The following is a 23,033-nucleotide window of genomic DNA, read 5'->3' on the forward strand; positions in this document are numbered from 1 at the left end:
TCCTCTAGGACTTTAATGGTGTCACAGCTTATATTTAAGTCTTTTACCCACCTTGAATTTATTTTGGTGTATGGTGTAAGTTGGTGCTTGAATTTCATTTTTTTTTTTTTTGCATGTAGCTGTCCAGTTCTCCCAACACCCTTTGTTGAAGAGGCTATCTTTACCCCATTTTATATTACTGTCCCCTTTGTCAAATATTAATTGACTGCAGAGAGTTGGGTTTATTTCTAGGCTCTCTGTTCTGTTCCATTGGTCTATGTGCCAGTTTTTATGCCAGTACCAGGCTGTTTTGATTGCAGTTGCCTTGTAATACAGTTTGATATCAGGTATTATAATCCCTCCTACTTTGCTCTTCTTTCTCAAAATTGCAGCTGCTATTTGGGGTCATTTATGGTTCCATATAAATTTTTGAAGTGTTTGTTCTATGTCTGTGAAATATGCCATTGGCACTTTAATAGTTATTGCATTGAATCTGTAAATTGCTTTGGGTAGTATGGACATTTTGATGATATTAATTCTTCCAATCCACAAACACGGTATATGTTTCCATTTGTTTGTGTCTCCATTGATTTCTTTCGTCAGTGTTGTGTAATTTTCTGCATACAGGTCTTTTACCTTCTTGGCTAGATTTATTCCCAGATTTTCTTTTTTGTTTTTGCTATATCGAATGGGAATCTTCTTGATTTCTGGGTCTGCTGATTCATTGTTAGTATACAAAAATGCCTTTGATTTCTGGATATTGACTTTGTATCCCACTGTTTTGCCAAATTCGTTTATTAGTTCAGCGGTTTTTTGGTTGAGTCTATAGGATTTTCCATGTACACTATCATGTCATCTGCAAACAATGACAGTTTTGTTTCCTCCTTTCCAACTTGAATGCGTTTTATTTCCTTTTCTTGCCTAATTCCGGAGGCTAAAACTTCCAATACTATATTAAATAGAAGTGGTGAAAGTGGACAACCTTGTCTTATTCCTGATCTTAATGGAAAAGCTTTTAGCTTTTGCCCATTGAGTATGATGTTGGCTGTAGGTCTTTCATATATGGCCTTTTATTATATTGAGGAATGCTCCCTCTATTCCCACTTTGCTGAGTACCTTTATCATAAATGGGTGTTGTACCTTATCAAAAGCTTTTTCCGCATCTATTGATCTGACCATGTGGTTCTTGTGTTTGCTTTTGTTTATGTGGTGTATTACATTTACTGATTTTCGGTATTGAACCATCCTTGCATCCCTGGGATGAATCCCACTTGGTTGTGGTGTATGATCTTTTTGATGTATTGTTGGATGCAATTTGCCAATATTTTGTTGAGGATTTTAGCATCTATGTTCATCAGCGATATTGGCCTGAGGTTTTCTTTCTTTGTTGTGTGTCTATCTGGTTTTGAAATTAGGATGATGCTGGCTTCATAAAAAGAGTTTGGGAGTTTCCCATCATTTTGGACTTTTTGGAATAGTCTCTGAAGAATAGGGGTTAGTTCTTCCTTAAATGCTTTGTAGAATTCTCCTCTGAAACCATCTGGTCTGGAGCTTTTGAGTGATGCGAATTTTTTGATTACTTCTTTAATTTCATTTGCTGTTATTGGTCTGTTCAGGTTTTTGGCTTCTTTTTCATTGAGTTTTGGAAGATAATATTTTTCTAGAAATTTGTCCATTTTATCCAGGTTTTCAAATTTATTGGCATACACTTCTTCATAGTAATTCCTTACGATCCCTTCCATTTCTGTGGTATCAGTTGTAATCTCTCCTCTTTCATTTCTGATTGTGTTTATTTGTGTCCTCTCTCTTCTTTTCTTAATGAGCCTACTTAAAGGTTTGTCTATTTTGTTTATCTTTTCAAAAAACCAACTCCTGGATTCATTGATCTTTAGAATTGTGCTTTTAGTCTCTATGTCATTTAATTCTGCTCTGATCTTGCTTATTTCCTTCCTTGTACTTGCTCTGGGCTGTCTTTGTTGTTGTTCTTCAAGTTCTTGCAGGCATCGGGTTAGATTGTTTGAAATGTTTCTATTTTTTTTAGGTAATCCTTTATTGCTATGAACTTCCCTCTCAGAACTGCCTTGGCCGTGTCCCATAAGTCTTGGATTGTTGTGAGTTCATTTTCATTTGTTTCCAGAATCTTTTTGATTTCTTCCCTAGTTTCAATCTTGACCCGTTCGTTGTTTAATAGCATACCATTCAGTCTCCATGATTTTGGCTGTGTTGGTTTTTTTCCTGTGGGGTTGGTTTCTAATTTCAGTCCCTTGTGGTCAGAGAAAATGCTTGGTAGGATTTCAATTTTCTTGAATTTGTTGAGGCTCGTTTTCTGTCCTATCATGTGGTCTATCTTTGAAAATGTTCCATGTGCATTTGAAAAGAATGTGTATTTAGCTTCTTTGGGATGAGAGCTCTATACATATCAATCAAGTCCATTTCATCTAGGGTGTTGTTTAGTGCAGCTATATCTTTGTTGATATTTTGTTTGGAAGTTCTGTCCATTTTTGAAAGTGGGGTGTTAAAATCCCCTACTATAATTGTGTTGCTGTCAATATCTTTCTTAAAGTTTTCTAGAATTTTTCTTATATATTTGGATGCTCCTATGTTGGGTGCATATATATGTATGATGTTAATATCTTCTTGGTGGATTCTTCCCTTGAGTATGATGAAGTGACCTTCTGGGTCTCTCTTTATGGCCCTTTTTTTGAAGTCTATTTTGTCTAATATTAGAATTGCTACCCCAGCTTTTTTTTCTTAACCATTTTCTTGGAAAATTTGTTTCTAGCCTTTCACTTTTAGTCTGTGGTGGTCTTTTGTCCTGATGTGGGTCTCCTGTAGGCAGCATATGTGTGGGTCATGCTTTCTTATCCATTCAGCTATTCTATGTCTTTTGATTGGAATATTTATTCCATTTACATTTAATATTATTATTGAGAAGTACTTATTCATTGTCATTTTTGTACCACAGTTCCTCTCTGTCTCTCTCTTTTCCTTCCTTTCCTTAAAGCATTCCTTTTAGTATTTCTTGTAGAGCTGGTTTGGTGGAGGCATATTCTTTTAGAGTTCTTTTTTCTTGGAAGCTTTTTATTTGGCCTTCTATCTTGATTGAGAACCTTGCTGTGTAAAGTAGCCTTGGTTGTAGGCCTCGGGTTCTCATTACTTGAAATATTTCTTGCCATTTTCTTCTTGCTTGGAGTGTTTCCATTTAGAAGTCAGTAGCTAAACCTTATTGGGGCTCCTTTGTATCTTACTTCCTTTTTCTCCCTTGCTGCCTTTAATATTGTCTCTTTGTCTTGGAATTTTGCCATTTTAATGATGATATGTCTTGAAGTGGACCTCTTTGGCTTCCTCTTGAATGGGACTCTCTGTGATTCCTGGATTCATGTAACTTTTTTTCTCATCAAATTAGGAAAATTTTCCATCATTACTCTTTCAAATAGGTTTTCTATCCCTTGTTCGTCTTCTTCTCCTCCTGGTATTCCCATTACTCACATATTATTTCGTTTCCTATTATCTTGCATTTGTCTTAATCCCTCTTCATTCTTTTGGAGCCTCTTTTCCCTTTCTTGCTCTTTCTGGGAGATTCTTTCTACTGTGTCCTCCAACTCGGTGATCTGATCTTCTGCCTCATTGATCCTGCTTTTCATTCCTCTACTGTGTTCTTCAGTTCCAAAATTGTATTTTTCATTTTGTCTTGGCCCTTGCTGATAGTTTCTATTTCCTTTTTCATGTTGATAGAGTTTCCGGAGAGCTCATTGTAGCTCCCCTCTAGTTTCTGGTAGCTCCCCTCTAGTTCCTGGTAGCTGATTGTGAGCTCTTTGAATTTCCTGATAACTAGTGCTTTGAATTCAATATCTGATAGCTGACTTGCCTCTCTTTCATCTGACATTATTTCTGAGACTTCCACCTTTTCTTTCATTGGGGCATTGTTTCTTTGTCTTCCCATTGCTTATGAGACTCTTCTTGTGAGCTTCATCTTCTTAAATTGATCTGTTCTGACTCCCTGGGTTTTTGGTGTGAACTTCTGTGGTAGAATATCTGTGAAATTCAGTGGTGTGGTCTCCTGCAGGTATCTTGATGTTCTCCGCTTCCACCTACTCTTTTCTTTGTGTGTGTGTGATCAGCTGGAAGGGGAGACAAAATGGTTTATGGCAGCAGGAGAGTACTTTATGATATTTATATTCACAGCCGGCAGAGAAGAGATAGAAGATCTTTAGGCTCTATATAGTGTTAACTGTAATCTTCAACCCAATTTGCCACTTTTAAGAAAGGATAGACCAAAGATATGTCTCTTGTTGGGGAGGGAAGGCTTGTGAGTTGTATCTAGAAAGCAGTGAGGTTGTGGGTGGTCAGATTTTGAGGTAAGGTAAGAGTAAAGACTAGTAAATAGACATAGCATGTGAGCAAGTAGAGTTAATCACTACAGTAATAGAATTCAGGAACGTGTAAAGTGGGCTAAGACCCTAGAGATGTGTTGTGAAGTATTTACAGTCGCATAGAAGGCAACAAACAAACAAACAAACAGAGAAAAAAAGGGCAAGAGAAGTGAGGAAAAAGCAATAAGTTTGGGGTGAAAGGAAGAAGGACTAAAATAGGAAAAAGGAAAGGAGAGGAACAGAGTACTGAAAGATACAGCAACAATAAAATAAAAAAATATATATGATTCCTGAAAAAAGTTTTTAAAAAAGTTTTAAAAATAGTTAAAAGAAAAAAAAAAACCTCCTTCCTTGTTGTTTTCAAAGTGTCCAATCCGATTTTTCTGGTTTCGGCAGGACCCCTCTGTGGGCTCGGTTGTATGCCCAGGTGAACACCCGCCCTCCTGCCAGGCAGACTGAGGTGCAGGCACCCGCTCACCTGACAGGCTCCCTGGGTCCCAGGGGCTCTGGTACTGGTCCTTCTCAGTCCTGTGGCTGGGTGAGAAGCAAGTCAAGCTGCCTTCGCAGGAGAACACCTCAGTCCACTTTCCAGTAAAAACTTCTCCAGAAAGCGTGCCTCTCAGCCCAGCCCAATCCCCAACCTGACTGGTTAGGACAATGCTCCTCTCAAATTTCCTGGGCTGGCAGGCTGGTGGGCTGGTGACCACAGAGATCGCAACTGAACACGGCCCCAGTCCTTGCCACCCTCCCTGCACACCTAGCCAGACAGGTCTCTGCCACCCAGCCCTGCCTAGATGGTGAGGGAGGGAGCCAGCTCTTCCAAGGACCCCGCAGCTGGCCCAATGCTCTACTGGGTGCTGGGCTCCCTATGAGTCCTCCATGGAACTGGCCGTAGACAGAAGCCTCTGGGCCCTGGAAGCTGTGGCAGCAGCAGCTCTGACATCTTTATGCGCCGGCCAATGGCTGCTGGTCTGGCTGCTGCTGCTTTAGACTTTACTCAGGGGTACCTGGCTCCCAAGGGCAGCTGGCCCTGCCGCTGCTGATTTTGTCTTTACTCACAGGTGCCGGGGTCCGATGAGTCCTCTGTGGCAGATGCCCCTGTCGCTGGGCGCAGGTGGAAGCATCTGGGCCCCGACTGCTGTGGCAGACGCGGCTCCAAGGTCTTTACTCGCCAGCCAATGGCTGCCGTCCCGCCACTGCTGCTGCTGTCACCTCTACCACCACTGCCGCTACCCTTAACTTTACTAGGGTTGCCGGGCTTCCAATGAGTTCTCCGTGGCAGACGCCCCTGTCGCTGGGCACAGATGGAAGGAAGCCTCTGGGCTCTGACCACTGTGGCAACCGTGGCTCCGAGGTCTTTTACCTGCTGGCCAATGGCTGCCACGGATCTGGCCTCCTCCGTCCTTACTCGCATCCCTGAGACCCCAACGACCTGTAGCTGTCTGGTTCGTCACTATCTCTGGTCTCTTATTTTCATAAATGCTGGGGAATTGTTGGTTGGGGAATTGATTATGCTGTTCTTCAGTAATTCTGTCAGGATTTTCTCCCAGGGGAACGAGAACTGGAGTCGCTCCGTCCTACTCCACCGCCATTTTCCTCTCCACACCCCATTTTTCAATTTGGTCATTTTTCTTCCTGGTGTGGAGTTGTGTGAGTTCTTAATATATTTTGGAGATGAAACCCTTGTCTGAGGTATCACTAGAAAATATATTTTCCTACACAGTTGGTTCCCTTTTCATTTTGCTGATGTTTTCTTTAGCTGTGCAGAAGTTTTAGATTTTGATGAAGTCCCATTTGTTTATTTTTTCCTTTATGTCCTTTACTCTAGAGGACGTATCACTACATGGAATATTTTAGATTTTCCTGCTATATTCTCCTTTAGGGCTTCTATGTTGTCCTGACTTATGTTTAACTCTTCTATTCATCTGGAGTTTATTTTTGTGTATGGTGTAAGTTGGTGGTTGAGTTCCATTTTCTTGCATGTAGCTGTTTAGATCTCCTATACCATTTTTTGAAAAATTTTCAACAAAGTCTTACTCCACTTGATGTGTCTGTCCCCTTTGTTAAATATCAATTGACCATGGAGTCTTGGGTTTCTTTCTGGTCTCTCTATTCTGTTCCATTGGTCTATGTGTCTGTTCTTATGCCAGTACCAGACCATTTTGATTACGGTGGCCTTGTAATAGAGTATAATATCAGATATTGTGATCCCTTCTACTTTGTTCTTCTTTCTCAGAAATGCTACAGGTATTCACGGTTATTTATGGTTTTATATAGATTTCTGAAATATTTGTTGTATATATGGTAAATATGTCATTGGTATTTTAATAGGGATTGTGTTGAATCTATAAATTACTTTGGGTAGTATGCACATTTTGATGGTGTTAATTCTTCTAATCCATGAACAAGGTACACACTTTCATTTGTTTGTATCTTCCTTGATTTCTTTCTTCAGTTTTTTGTAGTTTTACATCCTTGGTTAAGTTTGTTCCTAGGTACTTTATTTTTCTTGTTGTTATAGTAAGTGGTATTTTTCCCTGATATCTGTTTCTGATATTTCATTGCTGGTTTACAAAAATGCTTTTGATTTCTGAATATTGACTTTGTATATTGGTGTTTTGCTAAATTCATTCATTAGGCTGAGTAGTTTTTTGGTGGAATCTATAGGATTTTCTAGGTACTCTATCACGTCACCTGCAAACAATGACAGTTTTACTTCATCCTTTCCAATTTGGATGCCTTTTACTTCTTCTTCTTGTCTGATTGCTGTGTCTAGGACTCCCAATACTATGTTGAGTAAGAGTGATGAAGGCAGACATCCTTGTCTTCTTCCTGATCTTAGTGGGAAGGCTTTTAGTTTTTGCCCACTGAGTATGATTTTGGCTGTACATCTCTCATATAATATGGCCTTTATTATGTTGAGGAATGCACCCTCTATTTCCAGTTCAGCCCTCACTCTTTTGGCCCAGATTGAAGAGGGGGCTGTTCTACTCCATGCCCATCTTGGGAATGAGACACAAGCACCCTAGCCCTGATGCAGAAGAGTGGGAACCCCACAGTGTTGTCTGGTCATAAGATGTGTGGGCTGCAGAGTTCAGCACAACCAGAATCCTCCTGCCTGCAGAAGCAGGAAACAGGGCAGGGTGTGAAGGAGGATGAGTCTGTATGGCCACAGTTCCCTGTATGAGCAACCACTGTCTCAGGATTAGAAGCTCAGCTTGTGGTTTGGCTTCATCATCAGCCTATTTTAGAGCCAGAGGGTTCATTCATAAGATGCTTCTTTCCCTTGATTTCCATAGGCACTGCCAATGCGGTGAGAGTGGCAGCCTGTCCCCTGAAGCTGCCTGTCCATCCACCACAATGCCAGTGGGCCATGCCAGCACACCATTCTAGTCTTCACTCCTCATTCCCTTTGGGCCATGAAGAGGGGATACCCTGGTAGCAGAGCCAGCCACAAAGTCCCAGAGCCACACAGGCCTAACTCCTGTCCTTCCTAATTTTGAGGTGTTGGGCAAAATACTGTCTGTCAGTTTCCTCTTCTACAGAGAGGGGGAAGTAACTCCAGCCTCACAGCCACAAGGGAGTGAGCTGAGATCATGTATGCAAGGTGCCTGCTCAGAGAAAGTACTCAGGGAAGTCTGCTGCTATCATCCCTACCATCAACATCTTGCTGGTGATTATTGCCTTCTATGTCACTTCTGTTGTGTGGCATAGTCTCCTGCTTCTTATTCCTGCTCTCTCCCCCTGCTGTGGAATTATCCAGGAGACTGTTTATAAGAGTGTAGGGTAAGTGGAGGCTGTCTGGCTTCCTCACCTAGGTGTCTGGGTAGCCGAGGGAAGCAGTGTTCCCATAGCCTTGAAGAGGCCTGATAACTAGTGTCCTCATAGCTTTGAGACTGGGTTTGATAAAGTGTTCCCATAACATGAAGTGAGCTCACATGCACAGAATTATGTTATGTTATGTTATGTAATGTCCTGGCAATTTTCTGGCTTTGTTCCCCTCTAGTATTTAAACAGGTAGGGACTCCCTGTTGGAGGTGATGATAATCAGAGACACTCAAGGGGACAGGTGGTGAGATGGGTGGTGCCACGCTGGGGAGGGAGGACCATGGCATGAAACATGCAGATAGACATGCAACTTGCAGCATGTGTGGCTCGTCGACCAGTGACTAACAGCATGCCATACATCCCAATGGCTGCATGAATATTTTTCCATTTGCGTGAATACCATGAATCTACCTGGCCCTGAAGGCAACACAAAGAGATAGCTGGAGAGCAATTGTGTAGAGTACCTGTCAGAGGAGAGGAGGCGAGTATGGCAGGAGACCTGGGGCTTCTTAAAGGTAGGTGTAGGTCTTTAAGTTGGTCAAGCTTAGTACCCTGGGAGTGTGTATGGGTCCTCACTCCTATAAGCCTGGGCTGTGTTCTACCCCCTGATCCTGGAGGGCCTTTGTCCATGCTGAGTCACAAGGATGAGGACGTGAGCCATCTCTGCAGCATCTGCCAACAACAGGAGGGGTCCAGGTTGGGGAGAAAGGCCTATGCTGCTGGGACTCAGCCTTGGAGATGGCATTCAGCCTTTTAGGCAGGTCTTGTCAGGAGGAAAGGGTCCTGTCTGGGTCCTGGATGTGAGGTGCTTACTTACTTGTTTTCAGTTCAACCACAAAGTTCCCAAACACAGAGTGTTTCCCTCTTAACTCTCTCCTAAACATTTATATCCATTTTTAAATAGGGAGGACAAAGGGGCCCTTGGAGTCCCCTGACCCTGGCAGGGGATCTAATTCTGGCATGTGTTTGAAGCTTTGCACAAGACATGAATGCAAGGACTTGGGAGATTCAGGGAAGGCCTGGTGTGAGTCTCTCTGGGTTCTCTGAGTGAGGTCATTGCCTTTTCAAGAAAGACGTAGGATTGGTTCATGGTGTAACAGGCCGCAGCCAAGAGGGGGGCCCCAAAAAAGAATTTGGGATGGGGTCCAGAGAGACCTAATTCTGAGCCACATTAGTGGCCTAATTCTGAGCCACTTCCAGTTTAATCAGGAAACACAGAGTACAAACAATTAAAAGAATAAATAAATATATAAGTCAAAGTAAGTAGAGGTAGAGGTAAGTAGTGCCAATGAAAAGTAAATGCATGTGAATGAGAAAATTAAAGGAGAAAATAATTTTAATTTTTAAAAATTATAAGTATTTTTTATCCTTACCTGAAGACATTTTTTTCTTTGCTTTTAGAGAGAGAAAGAGAGAAAGGGAAAGAGATGGAGAGAGGGAGAGAGAGAGATTGTTGTAAGAGAGAAACATTTATTGGTTGCCTCTGGTACATGTCCTGATTGGGGATTGTACCTGTAACCTAGGCATGTGGCCTGACTGGGAATTGAACCTGTGACCTTTTGGTCCATGGGATGATGCTCTAACTAACTGAGCCACATTGGTCAGTGTTAAAATTATAACAAGTATTGATGAGGAAGTCATCAATACAGCCACATACACTGAACATGGGCATGTAAAATAGTGCAGCCATTTTGGAAAATAACTTGACAGTCCATTAATGTGTTAAACATAGAGTTAATATTTGACTGGCGATTCCACTCCTAGGTATATACCCAAAACAATTGAAAACATGTGTCTACACAAAAACTTTTACACTAATGTTCATAGCAGCCATTATTCATAATAGCCAAAAAGTAAAAACAATTCTAATATTCATCAACTGATGAATGAATAAACAAATGTAATAAATCCATGCAATGGAATCATTCAGTCTTAAAGGGAATTAAATTCTGATATAAGCTATGACATGGGTGAGCATTGAAAACATTATGCTAATTGAAAGTAGCCAAACATAGAAGTTCACATATTGTGTGATTCTATTGACATGAAATGTCCAGACTAGGCATATCTATAGAGATGAAAAGCACATTAGTAGTTGTCCAGTGCTGAGTTGGGAATGGGGAGTGACTGATGGTAGTTGCATAACTTTATAAATATACTAAGACCACTGAATTTTATACTTTAAAAAGTGATTTTTATGTTATTTGAATTACATCTCAATAAAAAATAATAATGAAATGTGCATCCACAAATCCAACTTGACAGATAGGAAGTCATCAGTGTTCAGGAAGGCATGCAGACACAGAAATGACTGTCATGAAGGAAGAAATTTTATAATCACTGGTCCTCAAAAACAAAAGACACAGCAAAGCACACAAGGCCACATGGGGAAGCATCAGTCAGTCAGAAAATGAAGTGAGGAGAAACCATGAGCAAGAGCCTTTATTGAGCTTTTTGTGGAAAGAACAGGAGAAGCAGGAGTTTAGGACTGAGTAACTTGAATAATTTCAATTAGCTCTAGGGGAAAGAGATTGTCCCTATATCTGGTATCTGACCTTAAGGTGATTGGGGCAGGTGGCTAGTGACCCTCAAGTGTGAGAGCTATGAAGGAGGTTTAGGCTCTGGATTGGTTGGTTTACATTTGTAAGGTGCACTTGTGGGTGAGTTGTTGCTACCTAGAAATTAGCTGGCCCAGGAAGTGACCATCCCTCCAGAGTCAGCAAGAATGTCAAAGCATCAGAAATAAAGAAAATAAAAGACATGAGTCATGCTAGGGTTAGAGTCTGACTGCCAGCATTTTGGATACAGTGGGCTGGGGGTTTCCACTTAACCACCTGCTTGGCCCAATATTTACATTCTGACCTGTGCCCGGCACCCCTGCTCCAGCCTTCTACTGAGGTAGGGGAGGAGCGGCCCCCAGAGGCATGGAGTGGAGGGCCTTCTGAACACTGTCATCAACCCATTCTTTTAACCTCAACTTTACCCAAGGTTCAGAGAGCTCTGGTGCTGCTGATGTTTGAGAAGTTTGAGCAGTTAGTGAATGGGGTTGAGAGAGCCATGAATCAGAGGGAGGAGTAGCTTATCAGCAATATTGCTTAAAGTTGCCCATGTATGATGGTAATAGCAGCAGATTTACTTTTATTGTGATAGTTACTAAGAAATATATATTTGAACTTCATCCCCACTTGTGGCTGTGGCACAGAGCTTCTAAATTCCTTATAAATTTCTGAGTATTAAGAGCACCAGGAGCATTTTTTGTTCTATCGAGGTGACTCTGGGTGGCTCACAGCTAGGGATTGGTCATCAGAAAGACCAAATGGTTAGAAGCTTGGAATTTTTAGTTCCCTTCCCTCATCCCCTACTTCTCTAAAGAGGAGACAGAGGCTGAAAATAGTTAAAAATTGGTTATGTCTACATGAGGAACCTCCATAAAATCCCAATAATGCAGTTCTGATAAGCTTCCCAGTTGGTGGAGATTTGTGGAGAATAGGAAATAGAGGTCAAGCTGAAGCCAAGCTGATACTCACCATGGTTAGTGTGAAGTAGCCATTCTGGTGCATGTTGATATGCCTACAGAGGAGACCATGTCTGCATCTGCACAAGTGCAAAGCACCTGGACTGCTCCTCAGTGAGTGCTCTGGTGGTAAGCACCCAGCACTGGGCTAGTGAGGGCTTGGAGCCACCACCAGCAACCAAGAGCACAGGAGAAGTGCCATGGTGTTGGGGTAGGCCAATGCCACTCTGATTTTCAGAAAAGGAAGTGTAATGGACTAAAAAAATGTTTGTGAATTCTCAAAATTGCTATGTTAAATTCTTAATCCCCAATATTAAAATATGGGTGTGGTCTTTGGGAGTTGATTAGTTATGAATGGGATTATTTCCCTCATAAGAAGAGACATGAGGGAACTTGTTCTCTCTCTTTCACATGAGCACACTAAAAAACAGCCATCTGCATGCATCCCAGGGACTGAGCTTGGATCTGCTGGCATCTTCATCTGCCTTTGGAACTGTGGTATCTTCCAGTCTGTGGTACTCTATTATAACATCCTGAGCTGACAGATAGGAAAGAAGGCAGATTTCACATACATAACTCGAGAGCTAAGGTCCACCCTCAGTGAGGCTGTCAAGTAAATGACTCAAACATTTTGGTGCATTTTGGAGGCTCTGGACAGAAAGAAGGATGTGTGCCTAGACAGGTGTGAGGTAAAGATAGACAGGAGGGACTGGCTCTTTTCAGGAAGCCACCAGCACAGCAATTAAGAAACCCAGTGGAGGTTAGCAGACCCAAGTTAATGTGCAGCCCTAGAATGGGAGTGGAGAGCCAGCACCTCCGCACAGAAGTCACACTGAGCACTGGTGTCCCTCCTGGTTTAGTTTGGGGTCTATTTCCTCAGAGATGGAGAGTGGTGTTAGTAGGGGAGCAGGAACTGGTTGAAGGGACCTGGGGAAATGGTGCTGCCATGCTGGAAGCTGAGGCAGAAGATGGCAAATAGACACAGTGCCTGTGACACAAATAAAGACAATGCCACACTTCAACAACCTCTGAGGCTGAGGGCGGCTTATACAACTGGGGGCAGTCTTTTTTCCAGTTTCACCCATCACTTAGCCATGAGCAGCAGGTTTGCCCTGGAATCCTAACACTCTGACTTTTGCTCACAGCTTGGTGTCCTACCCTCCCCAAGAAGCAACTGTGGTGTAGAAGTTCTTGCCCCATCCAAAAGTAGGGTCCAAGTTTCAGCAGTCAGGTGTCCTATTCACAATTCCTTCTCTGAACTTTTTGCATCATTGATGCCATCTGTTTGTATGAATTGAAAAAATGAATTCAAATAACTTATTAGTGCAAAAAGTCAGTAAAATTTATTATTTTTCACATTACTCATTTATTCATTTGCTCAAAAAATAGTAAGTAAACATTTGTTAGGCCTGGTGCTGTGGCTGGGGACAGAAGGAGAGGGAAACAAGAAGGTTCTCACCACACAAAGACTGCATTTCACATTGTATGGGAAGAACACACAACACCCTACAGATCCACTCTTATTGTACTTCAGTGGGGGCTGAGGAAGGCTGTGTCAGGGGTAAGAATAGAAATCATCCACACCTCTGTCTTACTGTCTGTATTACTGTGACTTTACTGTTGGACATTGGGCACTGATACAACTTTACTACTGCATGACATGCTTGCTTAGGAAGACAAAGTTGCAAACAACTTCATGGTTTGTTTCAGAAACTTTCAGAAGATCCATTTATCTGGGTAACAGACTGCCCAACTTTCCATTAAAAGTGCAAGTAGCCCTCTCTAAGAAAACATTTTGAACTCATTAAATGACTGTTTTCACTCCAAGGACTTGTTTCACATTGCACTCCTTGCTGTGCCCACTAATCTTATTGTGTCATGAATTTTTCCCCATGCCACTGAGCCTCCCTGATTTCAAAGATCAACCTTGAACCAGGCCACCCAAACTTTATAATTATCCCACCTTTGCTGTCTCCCCTGATAGGAGTCTAGAAGAATATGGCTACCCTCACTGCAGGGAGCAATAAACCTGGCTTTGTTTGATAAACAGGTTATATTGGCTGGTTTTGGGGGGAGTTGGTAGTAAATGCAGGTTAAGTAACTTGTAAGGGATGAGGCAGCTAGTGACACAGGGAACCAGGGTGGCACCCCATCTCAATCTGGCTGCATTATCTGTGCTTCTAACTGCAATGCCTAAGGTCAGTCAGAAGTAGCTCACAGTCCCCAAGTTCATCCTGCCTCTGCCTGACCATTCCTAGGTAAGCAGTAAGTGTCTTGGAGACAGCTGTCCCATTGCTGGGGAGGCAATGGTAGAAGCAGCTTGGTACAGTAGAAGAAACAAGAGTTCTAGGTTGGCGCAAATCCAGGTCATTCATTGACCAGCTGTGTGGCTTTAAGAAAGTTACCCAGCCTTGCTGAACTTTGTATTTCCCATCGCCAAATTAGAGGCAATGGGCCACAGCTCATATGGTCATGGTAAAGATTGAATAGGGGTAATGTTGATCAAGTATTTGGCACATGGTAGTTTCTCAATAATTATGTTCAATATTGTTTTTTTATAAGTAGTTGATATTTGCTTCCTGGTTTATCTTCTTCCTCCCCTAACATTCAACTAGCTGTTTCAGGCATGGACTGGTCCTCACAAGTTAGAAAGTTCTAGAAATTTAAGGCTCTTTCATGCTTAAGGTTCTTTGTTGATAAAAATGGGCACTCCATTGCTTCTGAAGAAAAGCTCATGGCTCAGTACAAAGACCACTGACAAGGAGCCAACAGACTTGTCCTGTTCCTTACCAATCTGCTATGTGCTGACTTCTCCACATTAATTTCTCTATTGGTAATTTTGAGAACAAACTCAACTTGCTCTTGGAGAAGGCCTCCTATTGCTCCTACCCACCCACCCCAATGCCCCAGACTCAGATACAGATGTCTTGTTCTCTTTGCTCAGCTAGATGGAGATATGACATATCACACTGAAGCCAAGAAATACAAGCCCCAGAAAGGAGGCAGAGCTGGGAAATGGAGGGGAGAGAAAGAGATGCACATTTTCACATAAAATGTAGTTGTGAGGAAATCAGTAATGTAAACCACATGGAAAATATGCAGAATATTGTGTCTGTGGCCAGCAACAGGGAGGGGAGAGAGTGATTTGTCTCTCCTGTGGGCCATTACTGCTCCTTCAAAGGAGCAGCCCACACAGCTCACTTTCCTTGACAGGAGATGTTATGCATTTTCAGAGTATGGGCTCAATCTCTAGGAGTGTCTGGGGTTTTCATCTTCACCTGGGCATTTTGATAAAGGTAGTACTCCTATTTTCCATTCCAAAACTACAAACGAAAGTGAAAGCCATCTGAATTTCTGACATCTGAAAGGCAGAGAAAAATCCAGACCCTTAACTGGTAGCAAATATGATGATATGCCTCTTTCTCTATTTACATATGTTTCATCAAGGAGATGGGTCCTAGTGAAACAGTTAGATGCTGTGGTGTCATCTAAACAGTATCATCTAAGAATTTTTTGCCTAGTCCCAGATTCTGAATATTCTTCTCCTATGTTTTATGTTTAAAATGTTTTAGTTTTATGTTTTACCTTTAACCTCATGATACATTTTGGGTAATTTTTGAAGTGTTAGACTTAAGTTCAGGCTTATTTTTGTCTATGAATGACCAACCAATTCATCTAGTACCTTTGTTGAAAAGTCAACTTAAATGTTTTTGAATGGGTAACATCACCTGTATATAGAGCTGCTGGACTCAGTGGTGCTGCCGAGGTGGTGCTTCAACAGACTTTGAAACCTCTTCAGAACCTTTGCTGTGCTCACTGAGGATGACACTGTTGTTCATGCTATGGACTCAGTGTCCGAAGGCAATGGGTCACTATACCCTCTGTCACCTAGTCCCACCATATACCCTTGAATTTGGCACTCTGCATCAGAATTGGGATACAGCACCCTCCAACTTCCCCCACCCATGGATGATAGTCTTTCTCTACCAACAACAGTCCATACATCTGGAAGGCACAATGGCTTCTTCAAATGAGCAGACTCCTACATAATGCTACAGTATTATAAAGAATCAGAAAAACATGACACTGCCAAAGGAACAAAGTAAACTTCCAGTAACTAACCCCAAGAAATGGAGATCCATGAATTGCCTCACAGAATTCAAAAGAATCATTCTAAAGATGTTCAGAAAAGCTACAAGAGGATACAGACAAATAACTTGGTAAAATCAAGGAAACAGCACAAGAACCCAATGAGAAGTTCAACAAAAAAAGACATTTTTAAAAATCAGAAATTTTGGAGCTGAAGAATAAATAACTGAAGAATTCAATAGAGAGCTTCAATAACAACTACTTAGAAGGACAAAACACAGTGAGATCAATTAAAATTATCCACTCAGATGGTTAAAAATGAAAAGGAGTTAAGAAGACCTATGAAATTTATGAGATACCTTTAAGAGAAACAATGTATACATCATTGGCATTGGAAGGAGAAGACAGGGAAAGAGATAGAAAGCTTATTTAAGGAAATAAGAACTTCCTAAACATGGGAATGATTTGTACATCCAAGATCATAAAGTTAGTGAATCATGCCAAACGTTTAATCTAAATGACTTTCCCCAAAGACATCTAACAAAACTCTCAAAAATCAAAAACACATAATTTTAAAAGCAGCCAGAATTTTTTTTAATATAAGGAATCTCCAAATATCAGCAGATTTCTCAGCAAAAACCTTGAAGGCTAGGGCTGGATGTACTGATATATTCAAAGTGCCAAAAGAAAAGACTGATATCCAAGAATACTTTCCTGGCAAAGTTGTCCTTCAGAAATGAAGGCAAGATAAAGGCTTTCTTTAAAAATCAAAGGCTGAGGGAGATAATCACCACTAGGCCTGCCTTGCAAAAGATGCTGAATGAGATATTACATCACATCTGTTAGGGTAGCTATTATCAAAAAGACAAGAAATAGCATGTTTGTGAAGATGTGGAAAAAAGAGAATACTTATGTATTGTTAGTGGGAATATAAATTAATGCAGCCATTAAGGGAAACAGTATCAAATTCCCTCAAAAAATTAAAAATAGAAATATCATATGATCCAGCAATTACACGTCTGGGAATTTATCAACAAAGTATTAAAATGCAAATGCAGAAAGATTCACTGTGGCATTATTTACAATAACAAAGATATGAAAACAACATAAGTTTCCATTGATGGACAAATACATGAAGAGAATTCGATACATATATGCAATGGATTACTATCCAGTCATAAAAAGAATAAAATCTTGCCATGTGTGACAGTAGGGGTGGACCTTGAGGGCATTATGCTAAGTGACATCAGTCAGAGACAGACAAATACTATAGAGATCACTTACTTGGGGAATCTAAAGAAGCCTAACTCACAGAAACAGAGTTGAATGGTGGGTGTTAGTGGCTAAGAGGTGGAGGAAATGAGGAAGTATCAGTTAAAAGATACAAACTTCTAGTAATAAGATGAATACATTCTGAAGATCTAGTATATAGCATGTTGATTATAGTTAGTACTACTATATTACATTATTGAACACACCTAAAAAGGTAGATCTTACATGTTGTCACTACAAAATATAGGTAATTATGTCACATGTTAGAGATGATAGCTAATACTATGGTGGTAATCATCCTGACATATATAAGTATATAAATTCAACATATTGAACCCCTTAAACTAACATAGTGTTATTTAATTTATCACAATAAAGCTGGAAAATATTTTTGGATGCATTAATTTTAAAATTTATTTTAGATAACATCTTTTAGGTTTGTTTCTACTGTCTAATTTTTCTTTTAATCCTATTTTTGGTATGACTGTTAATATTTGTTTTAATACTGGGTATTGTAAATGAAACATGGGAGTGGCTCTAGAAGACATTATTTTTCTCCAGGAAATATTTACTCTATCTCCTAGCAGTGATCTGGAACAAGAATAGTCATTTTTAATTTTGTCAAGAGTTCTGCCGCTATTAAAAATGACTATTCTTATTCCATATCACCGCTGCAGGATAGAGTGAATATTTTATGGAAAAAAATAAAATCATCTAGATCCACTTCCATGTTTTTAGAGCTCCAAACTTTGTAAGAATTGGTCTGCCTCTGGTGCACCCCTTTTTTAGGCTATTCCCTTTCCAGTCAATAGCCTGTAGTATTTATCAAAGTGTGTCTTCTTATAAGGGTCAAGAACTCCAATTTTTATTTGCCTAGCCTACAGATCTCTAATAAATTGCATTTTGAATCCTTTGCTTAATTTCTTGGTCTAAAGTCCTGCGATGTTAACAATAGGCAGGCATCTTGGAGGATGTGGGTGGAAGCATGCCATGGGTTTGAGTTTTCTGCACTGCGTATTTTCAGGGATTTAGACTCCTCACATTTATTTTTATATTTTATTTACTTATCATTTAGAGAGGAAGGGAAGGAGAGGAGAGAAACATCAATGTATGGTTGTCTCTCATGAGTCCCCTGCTGGGAACTGGCCCTGACTGGGAATAGAACTGCAATCCTGTGGTTCGCAGGCCCATGCTCAATCCACTGAGCTACACCGGCCAGGGCTAGACTCCTCACATTTTGTCTGGCAAGCTAGCACTCCTGTTCTGTCTCCTCAGTGTCATGACATTGCAGAAAGCTCTGTTGGCTTCTCCAAACTTGGAGGTCATCATCCCTACCCCAGTCCACAAGCATGTCAGCCTGTACTCCTGAAGCTCTCCCAGGCAGAGGGGAAGTGTTCTGAGAACACTAGCTCACCACAGAGAGCTCACCTTTTCCAGGGACCTTGGACACACAGGAACTACTGCTTCACGTGCCAGAAACAAACTTTTTGTTTTGTTTTGCTCTTTTAATTTGTTTTATTTTTAGTTGCCCCTTATAAGAGTCATTTCCACTATAAGCCCCTCTGTCATAGCCAAAGCAGAAGTCCTACAGAGCCTATATTTTGGCACACAATGTTTTAATTTTTCTACTCTAACAGAACTCAATATCTAGTTTTCATTTAAATATTCTAATAGTAATAAAAATATTCCAATAGTAATAAAATTGTCGATGAGAGATGCACACATACAGACACACACAAACTCATGTTCAGGGTTTCTTATTTTTATTGTGTGAATCAGAATAGTGTTGCTCTGCAACAAACAGCAAATGTTGGACAGGTTGTAGAGAAAAGGGAACCCTAGTGCACTGTTGGTGGGAATGCAGACTGGCACAACCACTGTGGAAAACAGTATAGAACTTCCTTGGAAAACTAAAAATGGAACTGCCTTTTGACCCAGCAATTCCACTGCTAGGATTATATCCTAAGAACTCTGAAACACCAATCCAAGAGAACTTACGCACCCCCAATGTTCATAGCAGCACAATTTACAACAGCCAAGTGTTGGAAACAACCTAGATGCCCATCAGTAAATGAATGGATCAAAAAACTATGGTACATTTACACATGGAATTCTATGCAGCAGAAAGAAGGAGCTACTACCCTTTGCAACATCATGGATGGAACTGGAAAGCATTATGCTGAGTGGAACAAACCAGGCGGTAAAAGACAAATACCATATGATATCACCTTTAACAGGATTCTAAACAACAAAACAAACAAGCAAGGAAAATATAACCAAAGACATTGAAATAGAGAACAGGCTGACAGTGATCAGAGGGGAGAGGGGAAGGGATAATGGGGGGAAAGTGGAGAAGGGTTTCCAGGAACAACTATAAAGAATACATGGACAAGACCAGTAGATGATGGTAACAGGGGAGGGAGGTGGATATGCCTGGGGTGGGGAGGAGGGGTGGGGGTAAAAGACAGAAAACTGTACTTGAACAACAATAAAAACGATTACAACTTAAAAAAAGAATAGTGTTGCTCTGGATATTTTTGAAGTAATGGTTTAAATCCAAATTTAACAGGATATTAAGTTAAATAGGAAAATGACATCACTGCTACAAATTCTGACTTTTCCTATGTCTTGGGTGGAAACCAGCTGTCACAAACATGTATAGAGTACCAGGGTCTCCTGAAGGTCCACAACCACTACCTGCCTGGGGTCTGGCCCAGTCACTCAAAGTGGTTGTGAGTATGTCATCACCATATAATTATAGCTATGTCCTTTGAGTGTTCTATGGTTCCCCCAAACACTTTCATCTATAGACCCCTCCCCAGCTCTGTGAGTAAGGGAGAGTCTGTGGAGCTGGGAGAAAGGGGCATCTTAGCTCCCAGCATGTGGAGCTATGTCTGTCCCCAGCACACAGGTCCTTCCCCACCCCATTCCTCTGTCTCCTTTCCTGGAAACTCAGGGCTGTCACTGCCTCTCCCCAAGGCCCCTGCCTATTTGTTGTCCTAGGGTCCTTCTGTCTGGCTTGCTTTGGGCCTTCATAGGCTCGGAGCCTCCATGAACTTCATCTATCACCACCCTTTCACCTGGGCCTCTCCCTAAACCACACCGCATTTCTTGGAGTTGCATGATCCTATAAGTGTCTCTTGTACATCTACTCCTCTGCAAACCTGAACCCTCAATAAAAATGCTTCTTCCCTTCCTGCCATAGTTGAAGACCACCTCAGGGGAGCCCTTTTGGATCTCCATCTGGGTGAACTGGAGATACCCACGGCTGGCACATTTGGCTGCCATTGGCCATGGTATCCCCTGCTGAGGTTGCCATTTGTGGTTTATTTACATCTCAGTTTCCTACAATCCTTCCACCCCTGCCCAAGGAATGACCCTCACTATGAGATGATGCTTCTTCTGGCTCCAAGGGGAGGGCACCAGCAGAGGGCACCTAAGAAGGCAATAGGGGGAGGACACCTAAGAAGGCAATAGACCCGGTTTTAGGAGCTGAGCTGTGGGCCCCAGCAGTATTACAGTGGACTGCAGGAGGAGAAGGGAATGAGGGCACTAAGTTTGAACTGATAGCACAAGCAAATATTGGAAGGCAAACATGAACCCAGTGGGTTCTAGGGTCTTGGTGTACCCTGGTGAAAGAATTGCATCCCTCCTCTGTGTTCAGCTTGGACAATGGAAATTCACTTGGGGAAACTGAACCCAAACTTAACATCTGAGCCATGATTTGAGTCTAGGTTCTGGGCCACCTGTCTGCAGCTCTGGCCTCAGCCCCCAGGATTTGACCTTCGAGCAGGGCCCTGGTCTTGGCAGTAGCCTCAAGGTTTTAGAGTCTGGGTAAAAGCTGAGAGACCTGAAGAATCAATGAAGGGGGCACAGGGCTGAGGCAAAGTGGCAGAATTAGGCCACAGGGACACAGGTTTCCATTTAACCCAGAAGCCTTGGGGTCCAACAAGAAAAGAACATGGAGGAGATGGAGCAGGAGGATACAAAGTTTTTGCACCTGCTGAGCCAGAAAATATTCACTGATGGCAGCACCAGTGATCTGCTGGGGACCTAGGTATCCCTAAAGTATATGTCTTAGCCAGGTATCCCTAAAGTATTTGTCTTAGCCAAATACTGCTGTTAATGTGATTTGGAGCCTGTTTTTTGGTGTTCTTATATAGTCCTTGCTCTTACTGGGCCTTCAGCTGGCCTCTTTCTGCCCCTGTTTCACACCCAGATACTGGCACCCCTCAAGAGATGCAGGCCACCTGTGCCCTCATCTCTGGTGTAGGAATGAGGTGAGGCTGGTGTGAGCCTGTGGAACTGCAAGTGCTGGGACCAGGAGGGTAAGAGATGGGTGTTCATGGAGTGGAAAGGGATGGGCAGGCAGGGGAGTATGTGAGGAGAAGGTCAAGTTCCTGCATGACCACAGGGGGAGGGTCACATTGCTGGCTACATTTACCCAGATGGTGCCATTTATCAGAATACTGGAGAGTGTTTTAATAAAGGAATTTACGGGGTATGGACATAGGGAAACCATGAGAGACTGTGATCTTTCTGTCTTCCAAACTTCAGAGCTGTGGCCCACCCCCACCCCCAGTTCAGAAAGGGTCAGAGGAGGGAGAATTACTAAATCCAAAGATGAGAGAACTTTCTGGCAGTGCTGGGACCTATGTTCAGCTGTGGAAGACAAGCAGCTTGCTAGGTGCCTTTTGAGAATAAAAAAGCAGGGGTTTCCATCCTGTCCTCCCATGGGCCTCACCTCTCATCCTCTCACCCAGGGCACAAGGGCCATCTCGATAGTCTGTGTTGGTCAGGAAGCAGGTGGAGAGTACCCATTGTAGTGGGTACCCCTGTGGAGGGACAATTACAGCTATGGGTAGAGGGCACTATGTGGGAAACTTGGAGCTTTGTTACCTCTGTGTCCTGGGCCCCTGGCCCCTACTGTGTCTGCTCACACTCAGTGGGGGTGGGGGGAGCTAAGGGGTCCAAACTCTAATGGCCCTCTATTCTAGAGAGCAGGCCCTGGGAGACAGAGTTGGATCCTCCAGCCTTGCTACCCCCAGGGCCGACCCAGCATCCCCTACTTGGGAACTCTAGACTCAGGGAGGGGTTTTCTCCCCAGTACATCTTCTGCCTTCTTCATTTTTTTCTTCTCATGCAAGAAACTGTAGCATGTGGGCCAGGAAGTGGGGTGGAAATTGGTTAGTCAAAGAGTAGGTCTGTTTTCTTGGGGGATGCTGGGGCTTGGAAAAGTCACTTATCCACCTCCAGCTATGACTGCCAGGGGCAAAGTGATACCGAGGCTCATGAGCCACAGGAAAGTCCACTAAATCCCATCTGGAATTGCAAAAAGAGGAGCAGGTATTTGTGGAGAAGTCAGGGCCATCTTTGCTCAGAGAGAAAGCCTCTCTCTTTCTTTCCTTACTTTATTCACCTCCTCACTCAATTGTTTGCAAACACTGAGCACCAACTGTGTGCCCTGCGTATACTAAGATGAATGAGACATGGCTGTAGGAGACCATTCTGTGTGGCGTGGGCCCAGCTCCCAATGGAAAGCAAGGTCTTATGCACAGGACCCATGTCCACAGATAAGTTCTCCTGTGGGGAATTAGGCCTGCAATGTACCTAGGATGCTTTGAGTCTTGCTTTTGCTAAAACTCCCTCACCCTGAATTGAGAGAGCAAGTGCTTACTGTAACTTCCTAAAATCCATACTAAAACTCCCCAGTATGGAGTGTAACTAGTTCAACCACTTTTCCCTTTTCATTTGCTAATGTCCTTCTTCTGTAATGTGATGTCATTAGTGGCATCGGCTTCTTTGTTTTCTGTAAAAGGTAACCACTTAAAGCCAACCTGTGCAACAGTAAATGAGGACCACCATGTAAGGTGCTCAGAAAAGAAAAAAAAGGCCTGTCATGGTGGAGGTCGCGGTTTTTACTCCCCTTGAGAGTGAAGCTGCCTACCCTTTTCCTCCCCAGGACTCAGTAGTCCGTG

The sequence above is a fragment of the Sturnira hondurensis genome, unplaced genomic scaffold (genome assembly GCF_014824575.4).
Source record: "Sturnira hondurensis isolate 20B ecotype Veracruz unplaced genomic scaffold, ASM1482457v3 Scaffold0005309, whole genome shotgun sequence".
NCBI lineage: Eukaryota > Metazoa > Chordata > Mammalia > Chiroptera > Phyllostomidae > Sturnira > Sturnira hondurensis.